Source organism: Heterodontus francisci, chromosome 2 (assembly GCF_036365525.1).
Source record: "Heterodontus francisci isolate sHetFra1 chromosome 2, sHetFra1.hap1, whole genome shotgun sequence".
Classification (NCBI taxonomy): Eukaryota; Metazoa; Chordata; class Chondrichthyes; order Heterodontiformes; family Heterodontidae; genus Heterodontus; species Heterodontus francisci.
This window is the reverse complement of record NC_090372.1, coordinates 86,818,579-86,842,746: the sequence shown is the minus strand read 5'-3', so window position 1 is coordinate 86,842,746 and position 24,168 is coordinate 86,818,579. Positions and strand designations below refer to the sequence as shown.

Genomic DNA, 24,168 nt, shown 5'->3' with positions numbered 1-24,168 from the left:
GGAGATAGAAGGTAGCGTCACCCTCATCACAGGGCGTACAAAGGGTCATCTTCCTGGACCTCTCGGAGCAGCAGTGCCTCCGAAAGCTGCAGCTCTTTTGGAGAAGGACCTGGAGGCAGAAGGAACAGGTGGGCACCCATTTCCTGTAGTAGTCAAGTTGACCGTGAAGATGAATTTCTTTCCATCATCATTCCAGGGGGCGGCTGCTGATACCTGCAGGATCTTGCAATCTGCCACCCATAAATGGCGGTGGATGCCTTGCATGCAAGGGCATCGGACTGCATCCGGTTCGAAACTGATGCTGCCAGTAAGGCCCAGATGGCTTCACCTCCATGGCAGGATTCCCTCAGATGCAGGACATGATAGGCTGCATCCATGTGGCCATCAAGGCTTTGCCAGACCAGCCAGGTGTATATGTAAATAGGAAGGGAATTCCACTCATTCAAGGTGCAGCTGGTATGCGACTACCACAAAAGAATCCTGAAGTGCGTGCAAGGTTTCTGGGCAGCTGCCATGATATTTTCATCCTGAGGAAGTTTCAGGTGCCTCAACTCTTCAGGGCAGAGGACAGCCTCCTTGGATGGTTCCTGGGTGACAATGGGTATCCGCTGAAGATATGGGCCATTCCACCAGTACGGAACCCTATAGGCACATCAGAGATACGACCATAGCCATTTGATGACCAGGGCAACCATGAGCGTGCATAGTCACTGGCATGCTGAAAATGCACTTCCGGTGCCTTGACTGCTCTTGGGGTGCCCTCCAATACAGCCCTTCAAGGGTCTGATGTACATTGGTGGTGTGCTGTGCAAAACTTGGCACTACAGGGAGGAGTTGAACTGGCGCAAGAGGGAGAGGAGGGTGATGACAAGGGTGAGGGGGCGGGTGAGGGCAATTAGCCAGCAAAGCATGCCCATTCAGAGGGTCCACTGATGCCAAGCCCATTGGCCTACATGCCAGGAAGCCTGTGACACCCTTATCCAGTCAAGATTCACCGGAGTGCGGGGCTTCCTACCCTCTACTCTTGGCACCCAGGCCCCTGCGGCATCAGTTGTGGCCGCAATCACAAGCCCATCGCAACATTCAGATCTCCTTGCTTGAAGGAATCCCAAGTCACTGTCCCTTACACTTTACAACTGTGACCCACAACATTCGTTACTCTCACATTCTGGCCACTCCACATGGTCGGTATCCAATGGGGCACTAAAAACTACATGACACTTATCACTTAGCCAAACCAAACAGTTTAATGGGCAATACAGCACATATACAGGATAGTGACATAAAAGAACGCACCCAAGTGAATCCCATTGTGCAACCAAGATAGCTTCCACGTTGATGCAGAGAGTGTTCTTTGGTGCATTTCTATGCAGAGGGGTGCTTAGGAGCTCACAGTGTCATGGCTGCCAGCTGATAACTGCAGGGCACTCAATTTGCCAGCCCTCAAGAGATCAAGGAAACATTTACTGCACTGTATCCAGGACCTGTTGATGACACCTTGGCTGTTGACCTCCGCAGCTACTTCTAGTCATGTCAGCTGGTCTCCTTCTCCTGTTGTCTGGAAATAGCACCAGCCTACATCGCCTGCAACATAACTTGCAATGCATGTTGATGAAGCAGGGCGCAGCCCTTCTCCATTTGCACAAGTCTCTGCTGAAAAATACCAACTCAGTTCTCTCAGTGCAGCCACTGTGATGGTTGCCGCTGTCCCTTTAAATCTTTTGTGCTCAGATACACTATTGACTCAATGTCCTGCCCGCCATCCCTAATTGGATGACAAGTTCCTCCTGGAAGTTTGGACCAGAAGTCACACCAATCATGTGTGCAGGTTGCTGATGCGGAAATGGTCCAAAAAAGTCTGTGTCAGAAAGGTTTTGCCCCAAGAGTCTGCCCACAATTGACATTACAGTAAGTTGGTCTATAGTTGCCCAAATAGTATCTCACTGCTCTTGAAGAAAAGTGTTGCATCAGCTACTCTGCAGTCGGACATGAAAATCTGCATATTTAAGTAAAATTGGAAAGTCATTCCTACAACCTTTGTTAGCTCCTCTCTGACATTTTTCAGTCTAGGATGGAGGACAATGGGGCCCAGTGATACCCAACCCGAATTCTGCCAATTTTTTTCAGAACCAATTTTTGTTACATAGTTATCTGTCAATTCTTCTATATCCCCCTCCAGTACACCTATGTTCTCACTTTTACTTTCATTGGTAAATACAGATGCAAAATACATGCTTAATATTTCTGCCTTATCTTCATCCTCCAGTTAGACTCGTCCCTTCATCTGAGTACTCCTACCATCTCTAATTAATTATTCTTTTGCTCTTTATATTTTGACAGCTCACTGTTTCTTTTTATTTTATCTGCTAGCTCTTTTCCTATGAATTAGTAGCCTGTCTCATCACCATTTTCATCTCCCTACATTATTTATATTGCTGATTATCTTTAATACTGTTAACCCTATTTAGCATATGCCTTCCATTTAAGCTTTAATTTTGTTTTAATCTCTTCATTTATCCACAAAGTCCTATTCTTTGATGCACTCCTTTCTTTTTAAAGAAATATGTTCATTTTGTAAAGAAAGAAGAACTTGCATTTACAGAGCATCTTTCACGGTCTCAGGGCTTTCCAATGTGCTTTACAGCCAATGAATTACTTTTGAAGAGAAGTCACTTTGTAATGTAGGGAAACACTTCTTCAGTAGTCCTGTGGAGCATCAGCCTAGATTTTGTGCTCATCTCTAGCTTGGGACTTGAACCTTCTGACTCAGAGGCAAGAATACTACCACTGAGCCAAGGCTGACTGACTAGGCTATCTCTATGCTTCTCATATTTGAAGATTCTCGACTGTTGATTTCTCAATTAAGTTGTTAAATTTTCTACCATTTAATTTGGTTTAGATCCTCCTTTATTTCACTGCTTTTTTCCCCTCAGTTCAGCATCCTTATCTTTTACTCTTCGTATCCTTTTCTATTTTTACATTGAACTTAACCATGTTGTGGTCACTATTTCCCAATTGTTCTCTTATTCTCACATCAGCTATTCATCTCACTTCATTTCTCAGAATTAAATTGAGCAATCTTTCTTCCCTTGTTGCAATATGAAACATACTGCTCGAGGAAGTATGTTGAAAACTGTTCCCTTCACTACATACATTTACATTTATCCCAATCTATCTTGAGATAATTAAAACAATCCCATATTATTGTCCTGTAGTTCACCACTTCTATTTCATCTCCAACTGTTTGATGGTGTTTAATGTACACCAAGAATTGTGCCATTTCGCCTTCCTATTGGACTCCATCCATATGGATTCTGTTTCAACCAAGCCTCTAGGATATCATTATGTTCTAATGCTGTAATAGAATGCTTCACTAACACTGACACCCTATCCCTTTATATCCCTCCCCATCATTCCTGAAGATTTCATAACCAGAAAAATTAGGCTCCCAGTTCTATCCAAATTTAAATTACATCTCTATTATAGCTATTATACCATATCCCTCCATGGTTTTTGATGCTTCTAACTCAGATTTTATTTTGAATTTTTAACACTTTTTTTTTGCTAAAAAGTAACTCTGATATTTGTTCTGGCTCTATTTGCTTGGTAAATGAGCCCTGTTGTCCATAGTACAGCTCTTTTTTTTTTGTAAATGTCTGAAATGTATCCAGACTATCAAATAAAACAAATAGTGGTTGAAACTGTCCACAATCATGTTGATGTAGGGGTAGACTTTAAACCCATCTAACACATACCAGTCTGAGTACACAGAGGCCTCTTTCATAAATTCCTATAGACACCACAAGGGAGGGACTTAAAGAAGGGTACAAGAGAGCAACACATCGACAACGTATCACTTCATTGGTAATGTAACCTATTTTCAGCTACATAATGTTAACTTAGAAGAGATCCCAACTCCACAACTGAATACTACCATGATAAGCACTTACAGGATGTCCCTGATCTTGTTTTATTTTTAATATATCTGTTTTTCAGAGCTCAGTCTTCAGTTCCCGTACAATCATTTACAGAAATTCTGCTGTGCTGTAAAGCAAGGGCACACATTGCAAGGTGGGATAAATTCAGTGCTCTTGCATTCAGTGGAGAGCTCCACTTGAAAGAAGTGTAGGTTTACAACTCAGTCCCACACAACATGGATCCCCATTCAAAGCATGGTACTAGTGAATTTACCTTTATATTTGCTCCACATTGCTGGGAGCAATGTCTTTGGATTATTAGTTAATACTTAGCAGTGAGTGAGGAAAAACACCCAGCTCACAATCAGTCTTTGAAAAAGCTACATAAATTGATCCAGTGCAGTAGAACAATGTTGTGTGAATACCCCCCTGAACCCACATCATCAAACCATTTCTGCATCGGTCATCACTTCTGGCAACAACTAGGCACAGAGTTCTGTGATGGAATCAGTTAAATGAAGACTTTTAAAAATCTAAGTTAAATTTAAAAAAAGATACTATCTGATGGCTTGGTGTATAAGTGATATATAAGTATAACGCTCAATGAAGTACTAAACCATACAAACAAGAATCTCAACTTCAAATCGCTAATTTGTGCTAATAGGAGAGGTGACAGTTGGGCCACTACAATTGGTCACAACACCCTAAACAAGGAAAACAAACCATCCTATGTTCCTGCTATCCTGTACATGTGTGGTGGATGATTTCCACTCTGTGGTTGAAAAGCTTGAGAAGGCTCACTGTCTAAATTCATTCATGGAGATTAGTCAGAGGGCTCTTAATGCCCATGGAATTGTACCTCAGCAAGACACAGTCTTTCAAGTTCACTGTTTTCTGATAACTTATGTAGCGGCATTGAGCAAGGAAGCACCTATATCCATGACTCCTTGGACCTTTCAGGAAACTTGACACTTTGCAAAATTGCAATGTTGTTGGCCAGAACACTCAAAATTCTCCTATTCTTCAAATAGTGCTCCAGAAACTATTATAGCCAACTGAGAGGGCAGATGGGTCTCAATTTAACACGTCAAACAGTGTAGCACTTCCTCAGTAATACATGTCAATGTCAGCCCCAATTATGTGCTCGTCTCTGGAGTGGGGCTTGAACCCATAACCTTCTGACTCAGAGGTAAGAAAGCTATCACAATGCCAAGGCTAGTCTTTAACTGACGTCAGCTACAATTATGTATAATTACTAGCAGCCACAGTTACCTAGACTTCAACAGGGAGTACTTGGTGGTCGGTTTAAAGAACAGACCAGGCTAGCAGTTAAAGTACACAACAGGTCTCGAGCTACAGACTACCCATGAACAATGCCATTAGAAATCTGTTGCTAGATCAAAAAAAAAACAGGTGCAGTTATTGCAGACTGTCACTAGTAATATTTACTTCAATGCATATGAAACATATGAAAGCCATCTAGTGGTATAAACTCATTACAGTACAAAATTCTCTTTAACCAGAGGGCATGTGGCCTAGCCATTATTCTTAACATGTCACCACAGACAATGTGTTGATAGGTTTTTGATTGTAATAGCCATCCTGATCCTGACTCACTCACACACACGCAAGGGTTCTGTTTGAAACAGGAGTCATGCTTTAATTTTCTCCACCTGTACCCAGCATAGGAGGAGCAAGGTCAGGAGACTGATATCAAGACTGATTAGTGCTGACCCATCTGGGACAGCTCTTCTACTATATCATGCACAGCTAGATAGAAAAGAAAAGCTTGTATAGAAAAAAAAAATCATTTGGATAATGCTTCTTATTTCTGCCTCCAACCACTCTTGTTTTTATTTTATAGTCATTATTTTGGTCAGTACTCCTCTGAACTTCCTCTTTCATTACTTGTAACTATGAAGTGCCTTGGGATGTTCGATTACATTAAAGGTGCTCCATAAATGCGATTGTTGTGAACATTTAGATTCTGAAAAATTCTATTCTTCTCGGGCCAGACAATTAAAAAAAAAGAGCAATTACAGTTTGACAGAAACAAATGTTATAGTTAGAAAGCAAATATTAAGAACATTCTTAAAAACAATATTAACTCTAAACAAAAATAAACATTACTTCTCCATGCACAAGCTTTCTTTCAATATCTTCTTGGCGTTTATCTCATTTTTACAGGATTTCTCTAGCTCTTCCGCCAAAGTTAGAGCAGAGGAGCTGGAGATTCCCCCATGAAATTCACTCCCATTATTACTTACCTGTTTTCCTCTGCCTGATGGCACCCACGATCTATTCTGGCTAATAAGTAGGTCAAACAATCAAATGCCAAATATATGAAGACTGACATGGTCTTATAACCAGATTAATCATGATCAAGTAAATATTGCAATAACATGGTTATGATATTAGTAACAAAAAAAAAGTTTGCCACTAAATTTCAAGGTGAGTTGCCCAATCTTCCATTTTCGTGAAATATGGTGTAAACCCTAGAGAAATGGGGTAAAATGTCCATTCGTGGTGATATATTTCCAAGTCAGGATGGTGTGTGACTTAGAGGGGAACATGACAGTGATGGTGCTCCCATGTACCTGTTGCCCTTGTTCTTCTAGCTGAAGATCATGGGTTTGGATGGTTCTCCCAAAGAATATCTACTGCTTTCTATTTACCTATATAGTTAGTCACTTCTTCAAAACAAAACCCCTATAAAAATTTATGTAACATCATTGCCCTTATAAAATCCATGAGTCACCTTGATTAACCCATGCATTTGTAAATGCCCATGGTAATTCAAAAGTTGTGCAAACAAGGAAAGTAAATATCTTAAAATACTTCATATGCAATTAATTATTTTCCAGTGCAGTGATAGTTGTAATGTAGGCAATACCACAGACTTTTTGCAGACAGCAAAAGCCCACTAATATCAATAAGATGAATGAGCAGTTCAGCTTTTTGGGTGGTACGAGTTGAGGAGGGATGCTGTCCAGGTTACTAAGAAAAGTAAGGGTTCCCTTTGTCCTCACTTTTCACCCCACCAGCCTCCACATCCAAAGGATCATCCTCCGCCATTTCCGCCACCACCAAACACATCTTCCCTTCCCCTCCCGTCAGTATTCCGAAGGGATCGTTCCCTTCGTGACACCTTGGTCCACTCCTCCATCACCCCCGACACCTCGTCTCCTTCCCACAGCACCTTCCCATGCAATCGCAAGAGGTGTAATACCTACCCTTTTACCTCCTCTCTCCTCACCATCCAAGGCCCCAAACACTCCTTCCAGTGAAGCAGCAATTTACTTGTACTTCCTTCAATTTAGTATACTGTATTCGCTGTTCACAATGTGGTCACCTCTATATTGGGGAGACCAAACACAGATTGGGTGACCGCTTTGCGGAACACCTCCGCACAGTCTGAAAGCATGACCCCGAGCTTCCGGTTGCTGGCCATTTCAACACCTGCCCGACCCTCCCTCTCATGCCGACATTTCTGTCTTTGTCTTGGTCCAGTGTTCCAGTGAATATCAACGCAAGCTCGAAGAGCAGCACCTGATCTTTCGATTAGGCACTCTACAGCTTTGCAGACTGAACATTGAGTTCAATAATTTCAGAGCATGACTGACCTTTTTTAATTTATTTTATTTTTTAACCATGTGCCTGTTTTTCATGTAGACAGAGCTGCTCATTGTTCCGCTATTAACACTCTCTCTGGACTAATGCTTTATCTTTCACCACAAGCATTACTCTCTCTTTGTCTTTGTCCCAGGACAGCTTTGTTATTGAATCTCCCCTGTCCTCCGCCCTATCACACACCTCCCTTTTTGTTCCTTTCCCCACCATTCCCCCCCGCCCCCCCCCCCCACTTGCTTAAAACCTAATTCTTTTCTAACCATTGCCAGTTCTGATGAAAGGTCACAGACCTGAAACGTTAACTCTACTTCTACAGATGCTGCCTGACCAGCTGAGTATTTCCAGCACTTTGTCTTTATTACTAAGAAAACGTCTTGCTCTTCTAATAATGCCATGGTAACTTTACCATCCAAGCCAAACAAAGTGGGCCTCAGACTAATGTTTCACTCAAAGGATGGCACCTCTGACAATGTAGCACCCATTCTGTTCTGCACTGCTTCAATAATGCACTGAAGTTCCTAGATTGAGTTCAAACTCCTGGTGTGTGGTTGGAAACCAGAGCTAAACGAGGTGAATATCACAAAATCATTGTTAGGTCCCAGTCCAGTCATGCCAGACAATTAAGCTCATCCAGGGTACAGTAAGTGGTTAATTTCATTCCTGAAAATCAAAACTGGATTCCAAGTTTCAGAAAACTGGATTCAAAGAAAAAAAATTCAGAATCTTTATTTGATATCTACTCGCTATCCCAGATAAACTTAACCAACCATTTTGGTAGTTGCATATTTTTGCGATGGTGCACATTCAAGGTAATGCATAAATTGTGCAATCCTACATCTGTGTGGACGCGAGTTTACAATAAAAGTAAATGCATCACATTATGTGCATAATAGTAGGAAGGAATAATCTTAAATGGTTACAATTAATAAAGAACCATCTAAAAACCCAGATCCTTCTTATTCTGTATGCCAGTCTACTGAATTGTAGTAATGTGCCCAAAATAAGTTGCATTTAATGTGGTATGGTGAGGCCCAGTAAGGTTCAAGTTAACCACTGAACAACTGGTAGTGAAAAACCACAACTACTGGGGCACTAGATTGTAAACATGTGTATGTATGTGTTGCTATGAGCACAGAGTATAAGTAAGCCAGCCTGGCAAGGGCATTTGATGCAACAAGATTCTTGGAAACTGTTTCTATTCTGGGATGGCTCCTTAGACTTTTAATTTAATATAATGGCTTTCTTATTTAAATTCCATCTATTTTATCCAGACAATCTGCAGTATATACATGTGACTCCAAATGGAACATCAACAGAATAAATGAAAAATGTTTAAGAATGACTTGAATTAAATCACAGGCGGCACAGTGGCGCAGTGGTTAGCACTGCAGCCTCACAGCTCCAGCGACCCGGGTTCAATTCTGGGTACTGCCTGTGTGGAGTTTGCAAGTTCTCCCTGTGTCTGCGTGGGTTTCCTCCGGGTGTTCCGGTTTCCTCCCACAAGCCAAAAGACTTGCAGGTTGGTAGGTAAATTGGCCATTATAAATTGCCCCTAGTATAGGTAGGTGGTAGGGAAATATAGGGACAGGTGGGGATGTGGTAGGAATATGGGATTAGTGTAGGATTAGTATAAGTGGGTGGTTGATGGTCGGCACAGACTCGGTGGGCCGAAGGGCCTGTTTCAGTATCTCTAAACATAAACACTTCAATTCACCAAGACTGCATTCTGAGGCAACATCAAAACAGGTGGAAACCAGTTTACATTTGCACTTTCAAGTACAATATATGACATTACAAGAAGGAAAGCAACAACAGAAATCTCAATTTAACCAAATGATTGCTGTGACGTAAACGTAGAACAACTTACAGCAATTATTTGATGAATCAACAGTAAAGCACAGATTTCCCAGTCCAACGCATGTTTTATTGCTGTTTTTGGGAGTTTGATGTGCGCATATTGGCTGCTACATTTCCTACATTACAATTGTGATTGCACTTCAAAAATACTTAATTAGCTGTAAAGCGCTTTGAGATGTCTAGTGGTAGCGAAAGATGCTAGATAAATAAAGGCTTTTTTCATCAACAGTGATTCAGAAAGTTTGATAATACTGACATAGCTATTAATCACTTTTTCAAGGAAATGTGGCATTGAATTTGTATTCACAGGCTTTACTTACCCAAGAATGTAGAAATTTCACTCCACCTAATTTTAGATATTGTTTACAGATAAGCCAAATTTTTCTCACGAAAAGTCATCGGCCTGAAATGCTGGAGGAGAAATTTGCTTGCGTAGCGCCACTTCTAATGGCACTACGAGACTTACATTGATTCCCTAGGGTAAGCAGTGCCGTGGACCAGTACCTGCGTGACCCACGTCATTGAAATTGTTGAAGGAAGCCTTGCAGGTAGCAGCCCATGGCGCTCCTTGCCAGAGTGAATCGATGAATTTCTCCCCCATTAACTCCGTTTCACTCTCCACAGGTGCTCCAACCTGCTGAGTATTTCCAGCATTTTCTGTTTTATTTGAATCAAATACATATGAATTATTCAGCCCTAGGATTGACACTAGTTGGAATCAGAGGAAAAATATTGCACTTCTTTTCTGTACTCTATTGAATGAGATGTTAAACTGAGGTCCCATCTGCCCTCTCAGTTGAATGTAAAAGATCCTATGGCACTATTTGAAGAAAAGCAAGATGTCCTGGCCAACATTTCCCCCCCCAACCAATACAACCAAAACAGATTATCACTACAGTGAACACTTCTTAGGCTGTGAAGCACTTCGGGACACAGTGAGGTTGAGAAAGGTACTATATAAATGCAAGACCCTTCTTTAGTCTCGCGTGTTGCAAACATTCCACTTCCTTGACTTTCGCAACACTCCCTGGTCAGAAGTATTACTAGCTGTCAAGGGCTGCCACCCTCTGTGGAATACCTCAGTTCTTCATCCTGGAAATGCTGTGGATGCAGAGTGGAGAATATACAGGTATAATGACAAATTCCTATGACATTTCACCGACGTCTCAGCTGCAGACATATCCTGCAGCAAAAGAAATCTGTATTCCACATCTATATGCAGTGCCAGAGACTGAAGCTCCTCTGTCATTATTGGAAGGAACTGATTTTAACAAAAAAGGAATTTGAAATTATACAGTGCCTTTCACAACCTCAGGAAGTTTCAAAGTGCTTCACAGTCCATGGAGTGCTTTCAAAGTGCAGTCATTTTTATAATTTCACCCACACCTTTCGGACAGTTTATTTATTTTTGGTCACAAAGGAGCCGATTTTCATATCATTTGAGCTCCCTAACTTGAAATTTCATGAAATCAGCTGGATTGAATGAGTTGAACAAGCACCAGGTGTGATTCATTCCTCCTATTCAATATTGAGAATTTATGTGGTGTTGCAGATCTTAAAGACTTGCACCACCCGAGAGGGACAATAGTGTTTATTGTGAATCAGGACAGGAAAATATCTATGAGCAGCCATACTAGCAGAAGGGCATTATAGTTTAGGGGACAGGCAATGGAAATCTTGCTGTAGTGAGGTAACAGAGGAAGAAAATGTTCTTGTCCCTATTGGGTCAAAGCAAGAGATCATTGATCATGTAAATGTTCAATAATCTCACCAGGTACCTGACTATGATTTCAGTGCAGCAACTTTTACTCACGTGAAGTGTTCACTCCTACCCACACATTCTCACGATATTATTCCACGTAGCAACAACTGGCACTGCAACCAACAGTATATCCCTGTCAACATCTTCATCTATAACACCTACATTTCAGTCTTTCCAATACCAATGGATACAACAGACTACCAATATTCATCACTCAATGAAGACTACTAGTTTTGCAGGAATAGAGCACTTATATCAAAAATGCACCCTCTGTCTTAATTTTTTGAGGAGCAAGCTCTCCAAATACACTAGTGGGACTTTAAAGAGGAAGCAGAAAATGGAGATTGGGGGTCTGGCCCACCTCAGGGTTCATAGCACTTACTAAACCAAAGCAGATGTTAAACAGTCCTGCAGGCATATATTAAGTGCCACGTGATGACACAAACATTTTTGCGACACTTTTGTTATAATGGATAAAGCTGAGGCAGGGCTAGTGAGCAGAAGTAAAAAGGTACTTTGTAGCAAATCGTATCACTCAATCTTATTCTGGTGAGCAACATTACAGAGCTATCCACTGCAAGGAATTTAGAAAGTGAATTTGAGGATAGTACACTGGATGAAATACAGGGACAAGTGAGCAGGAGCAGTTGGTAGTGGCACAGGAGGAGCAGGAAGCAGCATGCCACAAGGTGAGATTGTATTCCTCCATAGTTTATGAGGACAGAGATCCTATTCCCTGGGCCCCAGTTTTTAAAACAAGATTTCTTCATTAGGATGAAAGACGGTTGGAATAATTGTTGACAGCACCGACCGGTTTTTAATCACATTATGGTTAATGTGAAGAATTTCACAGCCTACATGTGTGATGTATATAATACATAAAACAGAAACTCTGTTATCCACCTTGGCACATGAAGTAACTTCAGAGACTTTTGCAACAAAGATCCCACAAATGAGATGCTGAAGCCTTTCTTCACTTTGCTCGTGAATGTGCTGCAGTACCTGCCTTGGGGCTCATGGTCTGCTCCTCCTCAAACCAGATTTACTAATTGAAAGGAGAAAGCCACGGATTGAGACAGTGACCTGCACAATTTTGTTCAGATAGTTGCAGCGAGCTGCACAGTAACAGAATAGTACTTTCCGTTTACAAATGACCCACTAATGTGCAAAAAGCTACATATATGCAATCAATAGGATTAAATGTGCACCCAGGAGATAAAGGAATTCAACCAAATAGGGCTTTCTCTTGCTGTTTCCAGTTATCTATCGGGAAAGTAATGAAGACTGGCTGACATTGCTGATGTCCCCTATGGCAGCCTGTAAAGTGCTGGAGGCAAGAAAGTGCAGGCCAAAGTGACCACACTAGCCTCTGGCAGTGCATGCCTGCCCTCGGCTGGAGATTGCCTTGAGACATGCAGCACAACTCCGTCACCATCTTACTGGTGAATCGATACCTTCACATGCATTGTTTCTCAGACAAGTCAAGGTACGTCTGCAGTTGTTGATAATTGGGTACGTAGGAGGAACAATGAATAACCTCAAAGCCCTTCCATACACAAAGTTGAGAAGAAAAATCTCACACACCAATCCAAGAAAAACAAATTAAATTTCAGCAGTAAGCTGGTGGCTGCCTCTTGAACAAGCTGGTTAGATAAACTTGCAACTTAATAATCGTGAATGCCCAATTTATATGGACAGGATGGAATTACCAAAAATGTAAATTTACACCAATCTATTTCCATCTACTCGGTCCCATTTTTTCAGAATTTTAAACATCTCTATCAAATCACTCCATAATCTCAACTGTTACAATGAAAACAAGTCCAGGGGTAAATTTTCAACCCCCACCCCTCCACCTCCCCATCAGCAGAAAATGGGCAGCTGAACAGTTAAAACAGAGGATTTTCCTCACCTGTTTAGAAATTGTCTGGTTGCCACCACCTGTGCTTCTAACCTGCAGGAGGGTTTTGCAGATGGCTGAGAAGCCTGCCTAACAAGATCCCTCACTCCCTACGTCTTGCGGAATATTTTCACTTACATCGATATCTAGGAAAAAAATAACATGTCAGAAGAACAATTTTTAAAAAATTTCTTTTGCCATTGGTTCAATCCTGTGCCTCCCTTAAATTCTCCTCAAGCTGCAGAGTAACTCTACGACTGAATTTATTTTCGGCTTTAAATGCCAAACAAATTTATTAAACCATAAAAACACAAAAAAAAGCAGAAACGTAACATCTATGTTTTACAGAAGAGACTGTTCCCTCCATGACAGCCTGGTACAGTCATCAGTCACCCCCAACATCCCCTCCTATTCCCACAGTGCCTTCCCATGCAAGCGCAGGAGATGCAACACCTGTTCTATCACCTCCTCCCTCATCACCATCCAGGCCCCCAAACATACCTTTGGTGTAACAGTGATTTATTTGTATTTCTTTCAATTTGATATACTATATCTCTCGATGCGGGCCTCCACTATACTGGGGAGACCAAACGCAGATTGGGTGATTGCTTTGCTGAAAGCCTGCATCCAATCCACAAGCGTGAACACGATTCTGGTCGCTTGCCATTTTAATTCTCCATCCCATTCCCACTCTGACGTCTATGTCCTCAGCTTCCTATACTGTTCCAATGGTACTCAACATAAGCTCGAGGATCATCATCTCATCTTTCAATTAGGCACTTTACAGCCTTGCGGACTCAACACTGACTTTTACAATTTCAGATCATAACCATTGCTTACATTTTTTCCCCCCACAGTAGGTGTTGGTAATGATCCTGCTGTTTGCTACATACAGCTCCTCCAGGCCCATCTTTTGTTTCTTTACTTGTCCCACTATGACACCTTTTTGCCTTGCACCATCCTCCCTTTCATCATTTAATCACTCCTGCCTTCCATCCTATCACAGATCTACCCTTTTGTTCTTTCCTTCCCTCTCCATCAACACGTCGCCCACCACGCTCCCACCCCTGCTACTTTCCCTGGCTCTGTACTTGTTTAAAACCTACTACATCTCTAACATTTTCCAATGCTGATGAATCATTAACTCTGTTTCTCTCTCCACAGATGCTACCTGACCTGAGTATTTCCAGCATTTTCTTTTTTTTAAATCTATATTTACAGTAATTGCTGAACTTTATTAGCCCCTTGTGTAGTAGAAAACAAACAGCTTGCAACACCCAGTGCTAAAACTATTACTATAATTCCTTTTTCAAATAGTCTACTGACAATTCAAAGCCAGTTTTTTCATTAAAAATTTCAAATTAATAATGTTTGAAAAAGCATTTAACAATGTTTGTATTATTGATCTAAATAATCAGAATGGCCGAACTTCCCTGCATATAGTGCAACATTGTACTCCTGATTCTCAAGTTCCCTAACTAGGGCTGCATGAAGTAGAAACATAGGAACAGGAGTGGGCTGTTCAGCTCTTCGAGCCTGTTCCACCATTCATTGAGATTATGGGTGATCTGCATCCCAACTCCATACAGCTACCTTGGTTCAATAGTCCTGAATTGTCTTGGCTAGCAAAAATCTATCAATTTCAGATTTAAAATTAATTGAGCTAGCACCTACAGTTTTTTGGGAGAAGGGGTTCCACACTTCTTTCTGCCACCTATTTTATGAAGAAATCGTTCCTAACTTCTCTCCTGAGAAAGAGTTTCTCTCTTTTTAAAAAAGGTTTGTTCCTGGGATGTGAGCTTCGCTAACAAAGCCAGCATTTATTGCCCATACCCAACTGCCTTGAGAAGATGGTGGTGAGCTGCCCTCTTGAACTGTTTCAGTTCATGTAGTGTAGGTATAACCACAATGCTGTCAGGAAGGGAGTTTCAGGTTTCTGACCCAGTAACAATATAGTTCCAACTCAGGATGGTGTGTGGCTTGGAGGGGAGCTTGCAGGTGATGGCGTTCCCATGTGTCTGCTGCCCTTGTCCTTCTAAGTGGTAGAGGTATCCTATCAATTCCTTTCAAAATGTTAAAACCTCAATCATAGAATAGACTCATAGAAAATCTACGGCACAGAAAGAGGCCACTTGGCCCATCATGTCTGTGCCAGCCGAAAAAGATCCACCCATCTTAATCCCACCTTCCAGCATTTGGTCTGTAGTGCTACAGATTATGACACTTGAGGTGCATATCCAGACTCCTTTTGAATGAGTTGAGGGTTTCTGCCTCAACGACCCTTTCAGACAGTGAGTTCCAGACCCCTATCACCCTCTAGGTGAAAATATTTTTCATCATCTCCCCTCTAATCTTTCTACCAATCACTTTAAATTTATTCCCACAAGTCACTGACCTCTCTATCAAGATAAATAGGCCCTTCACCTCCACTCTATCCAGGTCCCTCAAAATTTTTTACATTTCAATCAGATCTCCCCTCAGCCTTCGCTATTCCAAGGAGAACAACCTCAGCCTATCCAATCTTTCCTCGTAGCTACATTTTTCCAGTCCCGGCAACATCCCCAAAATCTCCTCTGTACCCTCTCTAGTGTAATTACATCATTTCTGTAATGATCATCCCTTAACTTTCAATATCTGAGTATATAAGCCTAGTTTATGTAACGACTCCTCACAAATTAATCCTTGAAACCCTGGTAACATTCTGGTGAATCTGTGCTGCACTCCTTCCAATGTGGTTTACACAGGGCTTCGTATGGCTGTAGCAAAACTTCCTCCCCTTTATATTCTAGTCCTCTAGTTATAAAAGCTAACATTCCATTCACCTTTTTGATTATATTTTGTACCTGGCTACTACATTTTAGGGATCTGTGTGCACGGACCCCTAAATCTCTTTTGACCTTTACCGTTCCTAGCTTTTCGCCATTATCCTTTCCTTGGTCCAAAATGACACAACCCTATGTTGAAATCCATCTGCCACAATTTCACTCACTCACTTAATCAATCATCTGAGACAATGGGTCTATTGCCAATATAAGAAATAAAAAAAGAAATTATAATTTCTATATAATTATATAATTTAATTTATATTGTGGCTTTCATGACCTCAGGATATCCCAAAGCGCTTTACAGCCAATGAAGTAGTTTTGAAATGTAACTACCATAACAGAGGGCACACAGCAGGCAATTTGCACACAGCAGGATCCCACAAACCACAAATAAATAAGACACTGATGCATGCAGACGCTAAATGAAAATGACAAAAACAATCTCAGGCCTAAATTTCACGTATCCAGAAAGGGAAGCTCCATGTTCATCAAATAACTCAGTATCTAGAGAAATAATTAAAGCTTGTGAAAAGGAACAATTGCATAGCACCTTATTGCATTGAAATATCTCAAAAGGGTTCCCCAATGAATAACAGAAGAGGAATAGTCCCTGCGGCCCCTGCGGCCCGTTTTGTCATTCAATTACATCATGCACTCATTTCCATCTACCTGCCTTTGATTCATATCCCTTAAGATCCTATACAGAATTACATACATAGAATTTACAGCATAGCAACAGGCCATTCAGCACAACAGGTCTGTGCCCCACAAGCCTCCTTCCAGGTCTCTTCATCCTTACCTAACAAAACGCTATCCATCTCTGTCTTGAAAATGTTAATCTTCCCAGCATCTAAAGCTTTTTGGGGGAGGGAGTTCCAAATTTCTACAACCATTTGCGTGAAAGAGCACTTTGCGATTTCAGTACTAAAATGACCTGACATTAGACGAGGACACGACATTGAGAAATGAAAAAAAAAATCAAAACATTTAAGATAGAAAGGGGAGATAATTAATAAATTACTCAAAAGTAGAGAGGATAAAAACCCTGGCCTAGATGAATTGTATCCACATACTAAAAGAAGCTAGGAGAGAGATAGCTGAGGCACTATTACATATAAAATTTATTAGAAAAGGGAATTGTACCAGAATAGTAACAGCATGGCAGACAGTTACTGTTATTCCTATATTTAAAACAGATAGACAAGTCCAGAGAACAATATATCAGTGAGCTTAACAGTGGTGCGAGGAAAGATAATGAAATCTTTACTCAAAGATGTAAGAGGGAAACAACTAGTAACCAAAAATATAACAAAGAACCATCAATGCGGGTTTCAAAAGAGTTCATGTTTAACCAACCTTATTGAGTGCTTTGAAAAAGTAACAGAAAGAGTAAATAAGGGCAATAGATTTGGTTCTTCAAAAGGCCTTCAGTCGACTCAAGACTAAGGTCAGAGCATGTAAAGTCAGGGCACAGATAGCAGAATATCTACAAAACAGAAAATAAAGGTTCATCCTAAAAATCAAAAAATCTGCTTATAATTGACAGAATGAGAATTTCTACCCTGTTGTTGTGCAAGCCATATTATTTTGTTCCGTGGAAATGTCAGTGCCCTCGAGTCTTCACATATAGGTAGATCAGTCCTGCTAAAGTATACTATAATTTCATGTAGAAATACCAAGTGCCCGGATGTACTAAATTGTAAGTGTTGCCCTAATCTGAAAAGCAAAATTTTTTAATCTAGTTATATCAACTTGGTGCCAATGTCATACTTTTGGACCACAATGTTAATTTCATCAACAGATAAATAATCTTTACCTATTCCTGTGTCAGCTGTAGCTCAACACTCTCACTTCTAGGTCAGAGGCCTGAATTTTACGTTGCAGCAGTGGCCCACCAGCTAAAAGGTTGGGGCGAGAGCCCCCCTCTGCTGGGCCTAAAAGCCACGTAGCAATTTTATGTGGCTCAAGCCCTTAATTGGCATAAATTGGGACTTCTCCCCCTCTGAAGCAGCAGTTCCGTCTCCAATAGCTCAGAGGGCCGGCAGCTCCTCAGTCCCAGCAGCACCACAGGGAGCGGTGGCCACTGCTGGAACTGCACCCAGCCACACTAACTCCCTCTCTCTACTAACACTTTGTCTTTCATTACACCATTAACATACTGTTTGCCTTTGCTCCATGACCTTCTGGTCAGTTATTAGAGTTATACAGCACAGAAACAGGCCCTTCGGCCCATCGTGTCTGTGCCGGCCATCAAGCACCTAACTATTCTAATCCCATTTTCCACCACTTGGCCCGTAGCCTTGTATGCCATGGCGTTATTCTCTGTGACCTTGTCCTATCAACACCTTCTCTTTGGTTATCTCTTGCCCCACCCCCGCTTTACTTGCTTAAAACCTATTACATTTCTGGCTCTGCCAGTTCTGATGAAGGGTCACTGACCTGAAATGTTAACTCTGCTTCTCTCTCCACAGATGCTGCCAGACCTGCTGAGTATTTCAAGCATTTCTTGTTTTTATTTCAGATTTCCAGCATCTGCAGTAATTTGTTTTTATTCCAGCAACAATGGAGTAGGCCTGGAAAAGGTCAGTGGAGATCGGGCCTCGCCGGGGACAAACGGCTGGGCCCTGGTGAGACAGCAACGGTGGTCAATTGACAGGGCGGGGTGTTCCAGTGGGGGTGGGTTGTTCCACTGGTGGGACATCCATGGGGAACAGGGTGTCACATCAGGAGGCCACCCCCTCCAGCCCACAACGAGACCGCCAGGCATTACTGGGCAGCCTCCTCAGGTGATGAAGTGCGCATACGCCACTGAAATAAATCAGTGGCAGCGGGAGCAGGCCTAAAGTGGCAATTAATTAGCTACTCAAGGGCCTCAATTGGCCTGGGGAAGGTGGGCTGTTTGCCACCTCCCCCGCTGCTGGTAAAATAGCAGTGGGGGTGGGTAGGCAATGGGAACGGCAACCCCACCCCCCCACCACCCTGCTCCCGGGGTGGCGTAAATTTCCGGCCAGAAAGTAGAGGTTTCAAGTAACACTCCAGATATTTGAACACAAAATCTAGGCTAACACCTAAGTGCAGCACTGAGGCAGTGATGCACTGACAGAGGTGCAGTCTTTTGCATGTTGCCTCAGGCCAAGCTTCATGTGTCTCTGCTCAGTTGGTAGCACTCTTGCCTGAGTTAGAAGGTCATGGGTTCTGTTATGACCAGGTGTGAAAGGTGTCTAGGGGTGCCTCTCAGCCATCACTTGATCTTACTGTAACAGGGTTTAATTTTTAAAGACACTCCGTTTTTAGCTCCCCCTTGGTGAATCCTCGTTCACCACTTTCCAATTCTAAGGCAAAGAAACCAGCACAAACAGGCTTCTTAGGTTTAAAGAAGTAAAGTTGAAATTTATTTAAACTTAAACGGCTACGGATACACGACGCACCCACGCTAGCATGCACACATGATACACACATGCAGATAGAGAGAGAAACAGAACAGAAGAAATAAAGTGGAAAGGTTTGAGGCAATATCTGAAGAGTTGTTGTTACGGTTCTTCAAGCTCACTGTAGAGTCCTTGATTGTAGGTAGTTCTTGCTTTTCGTTGGGGCCCAGTATTGTTTTTAAACTTGTTCGCTGTAGGAGACGTTTCTTTCTCGGGGTTCATGTGCCTTCAGTGGATTCAGAGGTTTGAGAGATAGAAATGAGAGCAGACAGGAGAGAGATCTTCTCAGCCCTGGAGCAAACAGACTTTTTACCCAAACTCAGGTTGCCCAGCAGGTTAGTCATGTGACCAGCTGGCTTGACCATGTCCATTTGTGTATTCAGCCACCTTTACAGTTAACCTGGAACGCGAGCTCCCCCACCTTCAACGTCTGGTGATCAAAAGTCCATTGTGGTTTGAATACGTCAGGGAATGGCTCCTTTGTCCTTCCAAGCACTGTCTGTTAATATGCAAATGTATTTTCCAGCCACGGCTGATCTGTTTAACAAGTCCTTTCATCACTCCAATAACTGTTTAAAAACAATGTTCATGACAAAATTAATGTGTCTCATTCTTGGCAGGTGAGGGCCTAGCATGACAGTTCCATTCCTATGACTTGAGCACATAAGCTAAACTGACACTCCCAGTGCAATACTGAGGAAGTGCTGCACTGTTGGAGGTGCCGTCTTTCAGATAAGACGTTAAATGTCTACCCTCTCAGGTGGGCATAAAAGATCCCATGGCACTATTTCATAGGAACAGGAGTAGGCCATTTAGCCTCTCGACCCTGTACCAACATTCAATGTGCCAGAGCAGTGGCACCACGGCTGGCACTGTTGTTCAGCAGGGAGGGACAAAGCGCAGAAGAGCAATAGTTGTAGGGTACTCTATAGTCAGGGGCACAGATAGGCGCTTCTGTGGACGTGAAAGAGACTCCAGGAAGGTATGTTGCCTCCCTGGTGCCAGGGTCAAGGATGTCTCTGAACGGACAGAGGGCATTCTGAAGGGGGAGGGTGAACAACCAGAGGTTGTGGCACACATCGGTACCAATGACTTAGGCAGGAAGAGTGATGAGGTCCTGCAGGGGGAGTTTAGGGAGTTAGGTAGTAAGTTAAAAAACAGGACCTCTAGGGTTGTAATCTCTGGATTACTCCCTGTGCCACATGCCAGTGAGGCTAGAAATAGGAAGATAGTGCAGCTAAACATGTGGCTGAGCAGCTGGTGTAGAAGGGAGGGTTTCAGATATCTGGACCATTGGGCTCTCTTCAGGGACAGATGGGACCTGTACAAGAAGGACGGGTTGCATCTAAACTGGAAGGGCACAAATATCCTGGCTGCGAGGTTTGCTAGCGTCACTCGGGAGGGCTTAAACTAGTGTGGCAGGGGGGTGGGAACCAGAGCAGTAGGACAGCTAGTGAAGTAAATGAGGAGGACATAGTAAATAAGGCCAGTAGGACTAAGAGGAAGAGCAGGCAGGGAGATGTTGCTGAGCACAGCGGGACTGGTGGTCTGAAGTGCATTTGTTTCAATGCAAGGAAGTATAACAGGTAAGGCAGATGAACTTAGAGCTTGGATTAGTACTTGGAAATATGATGTTGTTGCTATTACAGAGACTTGGTTGAGGGAAGGGCAGGATTGGCAGCTAAATGTTCCAGGCTTTAGAAGCTTCAGGCGGGATAGAGGGGGATGTAAAAGGGGTGGGGGAGTTGCATTACTGGTTAAGGAGAATATCACAGCTGTACTGCGGGAGGACACCTCAGAGAGGTCATGCAGCGAGGCAATATGGGTGGAGCTCAGGAATAGGAAGGGTGCAGTCAAGATGTTGGCGGTTTACTACATGCCTCCCAACAGCCAGCGGGAGGTAGAGCAGAAGATATGTAGACAGATTTTGGAAAGATGTAAAGGTAACAGGGTTGTAGTGGTGGGTGATTTTAACTTCCCCAATATTGACTGGGACTCACTTAGTGCTAGGGGCCTGGATGGGGCAGAATTTGTGAGGAGCATCCAGGAGGGCTTCTTGAAACAGTATGTAGATAGTCCAACTAGGGATGGGACCATTCTGGACCTGGTATTGGGGAATGAGCCCGGCCAGGTGGTCGAAGTTTCAGTGGGGGAGCATTTCGGGAGCAGTGACCATAATTCCATAAGTTTTAAGGTACTTGTGGATAAGGATAAGAGTAGTCCTCGGGTGAAGGTGCTAAATTGGGGGAAGGCTAATTATAACAATATTAGGCAGGAACTGAAGAATTTAGATTGGGGGCGGCTGTTTGAGGGTAAATCAACATCTGACATGTGGGAGTCTTTCAAACGTCAGCTGATTAGAATCGAGGACAAGCATGTTCCTGTGAGGAAGAAAGACAAGTTTGGCAAGTTTCGGGAAGCTTGGATAACATGGGATATTGTGAGCCTGATCAAAAAGAAAAAGGAAGCATTTGTAAGGGCTGGAAGGCTAGGAACAGATGAAGAACTTGAGGAATATAAAGACAGTAGGAAGGAACTTAAGCAAGGAATTAGGAGGACTAAAAGGGGTCATGAAAAGTCATTGGCAAACAGGATTAAGGAAAATCCCAAGGCTTTTTATACATATATAAAGAGCAAGAGGGTAACCAGGGAAAGGGTTGGCCCACTCAAGGACAGAGATGGGAATCTATGCGTGGAGCCAGAGGAAATGGGTGAGGTGCTAAATGAGTACTTTGCATCAGTATTCACCAAGGAGAAACACTTGGTGGATGATGAGCCTAGGGGAGTGCAGATAGTCTCAGTCATCTCATTATCAAAAAGGAGGAGGTGTTGGGTGTCTTGCAAAGCATTAAGGTTGATAAGTCCCCAGGGCCTGATGGGATCTACCCTCGAATACTGAGGGAGGCAAGGGAAGAAATTGCTGGGGCCTTGACAGAAATCTTTGCATCCTCATTGGCTACAGGTGAGGTCCCAGAGGACTGGAGAATAGCCAATGTTGTGCCTTTGTTTAAGAAGGGTGGCAAGGATAATCCAGGAAATGATAGGCCGGTGAGCCTTACGTCAGTGGTAGGGAAACTATTCGAGAGGATTCTTCGGGACAGGATTTACTCCCATTTGGAAACAAGCGAACTTATTAGCGAGAGACAGCATGGTTTTGTGAAGGGGAGGTCATGTCTTACTAATTTGATTGAGTTTTTTGAGGAAGTGACGAAGATGATTGATGAGGGAAGGGCGGTGGATGTTGTCTATATGGATTTCAGTAAAGCCTTTGACAAGGTCCCGCATGGCAGACTGGTGCAAAAGGTGAAGTCACACGGGATCAGAGGTGAGCTGGCAAGATGGATACAGAACTGGCTCAGTCACAGAAGACAGAGAGTAACAGTGGATGGGTGTTTTTCTGAATGGAGGGATGTGACTAGTGGTGTTCCGCAGGGATCAGTGCTGGGACCTTTGCTGTTTGTAGTATATATAAATGATTTGGAGGAAAATGTAGCTGGTCTGAATAGTAAGTTTGCGGACGACACAAAGGTTGGTGGAGTTGCGGATAATGATGAGGATTGTCAGAGGATACAGCAGGATATAGATCAGTTGGAGACTTGGGCGGAGAAATGGCAGATGGAGTTTAATCCGGACAAATGTGAGGTGATGCGTTTTGGAAGGTCTAATGCAGGTGGGAGGTATACAGTAAATGGCAGAACCCTTAGGAGTATTGACAGGCAGAGAGATCTGGGCGTACAGGTCCACAGGTCACTGAAAGTGGTAACGCAGGTGGATAAGGTAGTCAAGAAGGCATACGGCATGCTTGCCTTCATCGGTCGGGGCATAGAGTATAAAAATTGGCAAGTCATGTTGCAGCTGTACAGAACCTTAGTTAGGCCACACTTAGAATATTGCGTGCAATTCTGGTCACCACACTACCAGAAGGACGTGGAGGCTTTGGAGAGGGTACAGAGGAGGTTTACCAGGATGTTGCCTGGTCTGGAGGGCATTAGCTATGAGGAGAGGTTGGAAAAACTCAGATTGTTTTCACTGGAACAAAGGAGGTGGAGGGGCGACATGATAGAGGTTTACAAAGTTATGAGCGGCATGGACAGAGTGGATAGTCAGAAGCTTTTTCCCAGGGTGGAAGAGTCAGTTCTAGGGGACATAGGTTTAAGGTGCGAGGGGCAAAGTTTAGAGGGGATGTGCGAGGCAAGTTTTTTTTACACAGAGGGTAGTGAGTGCCTGGAACTTGCTGCCAGGGGAGGTGGTGGAAGCAGCTACGATAGCAACGTTTAAGAGACATCTTGACAAATATATGAATAGGAAGGGAATAGAGGGATATGGGCCCCGGAAGTGCAGAAGGTGTTAGTTTCGGTAGGCATCAAGATCGGCGCAGGCTTGGAGGGCCGAAGGGCCTGTTCCTGTGCTGTACTGTTCTTTGTTCTTTGTGCCCATGGCTGGTCTGTGATCTAACTCCATAAACCCACCTTTGCCCCATATCGCTTAATAATTTGGTTAACAAAAATCTATCAATCTCACAGTGAAATTAACAATTGTCCGAGCAAGAACTGCTGTTTGCAGAAGAAAGCTCCAAATTTCTACCATCCTTTGCATGTCAAAGTGTTTCTTAACTTCACTCCTGAAAGGCTGGTCTTTAATGTTTAGGCTATGTCTTCTAGTCCTGGGCAATCCAACAATGGAAATAGCTTCTGTCTATCCTATCAGTTCTCCTTAATATCTTAAAAATGTTGATTAAATCACCCCTTAACCTTCTAAATTCCAGGGCATGCAATCCTAATTTGTGTAATCTCTCCTCATAACATAACTCTTGAGTTTAGGCATCATTCTGTTAATTCTATGCTGCAGT

At 42.8% G+C, this 24,168-nt stretch overlaps 1 long non-coding RNA gene across 3 annotated transcripts in view; it reads right to left on the bottom strand.

Annotated features, from left to right (window-relative positions):
- The window catches only part of LOC137385222 (uncharacterized), a 111,127-nt gene that overhangs the window by 82,171 nt on the left and 4,788 nt on the right, over positions 1 to 24,168 (bottom strand). For 2 of the 3 annotated variants that reach the window (XR_010977746.1, XR_010977747.1), the window contains exon 2: positions 13,079 to 13,212. This is a non-coding gene — a long non-coding RNA (uncharacterized lncRNA). Of the gene's footprint in view, positions 1 to 13,078; positions 13,213 to 17,707; positions 17,834 to 24,168 lie in introns of those variants that run through there. The other variant, XR_010977748.1, reaches the window with a different exon arrangement.